Source organism: Echinops telfairi, unplaced genomic scaffold (genome assembly GCF_000313985.2).
Source record: "Echinops telfairi isolate 266 unplaced genomic scaffold, ASM31398v2 ScPeMD7_7425;HRSCAF=8463, whole genome shotgun sequence".
Taxonomy (NCBI): domain Eukaryota; kingdom Metazoa; phylum Chordata; class Mammalia; order Afrosoricida; family Tenrecidae; genus Echinops; species Echinops telfairi.
In genome coordinates, this window is record NW_022111325.1 from 707,527 (window position 1) to 709,531 (window position 2,005).

Below are 2,005 nucleotides of genomic sequence, written 5' to 3' on the forward strand. Positions count from 1 at the left end.
AAGTTTTAAAAGCCTGGGAACCCCAGTATGAGGGGGGTTCAAAAGGGTTTATAGAAAAACGTAACTACAAAATCATGGAATTTTCCCATGAACTTTTTGAAGTCCTCTTGTCTGAGAGCAGAGTACTTGTTAATACACCCATAACGCAATTCAGAAACTCTAATTAAAACAATACAGGATGAAATGAAAAGGAAATAAAAAATATTTTGTACTGGTCTTTTAAAACACTCCCTCCAACCATATTTGCCACAGCTTACAGAACGGTCCACGTTCAGTTTTAACTTTACGCATGAGTAACAAAAGCAAAGTTATTGCTGCTATAATACCAAGATTGCTAATGGAACATTAAGGGTAAACTCTGTCCCTAGCCACGGGTCTAGCTTCATGGAATTTTAAAATCAAGGGATAATGTTAATCAGATAGCACAGGTAAATGCACTTAGCCAAAGGTGCATCAAATATGCTTGTTTCAGGAAAAGCTGTACTTTCTCTCTCTCTCTCTCTCTCTCTCTCTCTCTCTCACCGACACACACACACACAGTCTGTTAAAATAGAATTAATCATCCTGAAACAATAGATACACTAGGGTGCTATTAGTGGCTGGAAGAAAAGCCGGTTGATAGTATCATTCTGTTTTCCCTATATAGTAACATTCATGAACCCCCAGGAACCACATCATTAAGGGGAGGAGGTAGGAAAGGCAGTGACTCAGATGTATGACGTTTCTTTCTAAAGCTGGAGAGAAAAACAGACGGAAAGATGCCCACATCAGATAGATGTGACTGCAAAGCCGATGTCGGAGTCTAATCCCCGTTACTGCTGAGTGGTTTCAAAACGGATTGTTTTAAGAACTGTGGCGTCACTGGCACGTTTGCTGGCACCGACCATGATGCTGTGGGGAAACACACAGCAAGCAAATGTGGGGGAAGCCCGGTCAAAAGGGGATTCAGAGAAGTCCGATGTGTAAGGCAGCTTTCAGAACATCTTAACCGATGCACTTTCCTCTCCTTTCATTAGGCATGAATACACGCTAATGAGGTCTGAGAGTTCTTTTAGTAGTTACAAAGTCCTTTAGTACTTCTGAAAATTCCAAGTGAACACACAAGCAAAGCACAACTGGCCGGATTTCTCGTTTCGTTGGCGTACACCCACCCAGAGGCACAGCTAAGGAATGGCTGGCATGGCATGTGTCCTGGGCGCCAAGGAGCAGTCCCGATTCATCACTGCCTGTTCCAGGGCCAGTTGGGAGATTGTGGAGCAACTGAAAAGGAATCCCTTTGTGTTTGAGAGCCTCCGTGGGCTAAGGCAGGAGCACTCGTGGCATAGTGGTTAGGCTGTTGGTCTCGGAGCTTGGCTTAAGGTCAGCGGTTCAAGCACAGTAGTGTGTTGCCTCAGGAGAAAGCTGCAGCAGTGGGCTTCAGTAAAGGTTTAGGGAGACTCTGTCCCACAGCCTTACTAAGCTTCCACGTCTCTCGGGGGCAGTGGGTCACGTGTCAAGCCCAACAGTGTGATCCTTGCTCTGCTGAGTGTAGAAACGCAAAAAATAAAAATGACTTTCAGCACACAGCATAGGCCCATTTTCGTCAGTGAAAGTACAGATGGGGTGGCTGTCCTTTCCACGTAGTGCCGTAATGTGTTGAGTAACGGACGTGTGAGCTTCACTTTCTTTCTGAGTTCATGCTGTGATCTATTATCTAGAACCTGGGGCCAGAGGTCTGCAATTTCACGTCTTGCCATAGGCACTGTTGTTCTGTGGACACATCTCTGCTTAGAATACACGGATGGAACCTCCAATTCTAGGAAATAGAACTGAAAGATGCTGTACTAAACCATGAACCACAAACCAGCTCTGGGGGCGCTATGGGTTAGGCATGGGGCTGCTACCCAGAATGCCAGTGGTTCAAACCCACCAGCCGCTCTGCGGGAGAAAGCGGGGACGGTCTGCACCCATAAAGATGTATACTCACTATGAGTCAGGAGCGCTTTGATGGCAGGGGGTTGTGTGA

General features: G+C 45.9%; 1 protein-coding gene across 1 annotated transcript in view; it reads right to left on the minus strand.

The window, feature by feature from the left end:
* The window catches only part of NUP210L (nucleoporin 210 like), a 114,236-nt gene that overhangs the window by 107,991 nt on the left and 4,240 nt on the right, over nucleotides 1-2,005 (minus strand). The window lies entirely within an intron of this gene.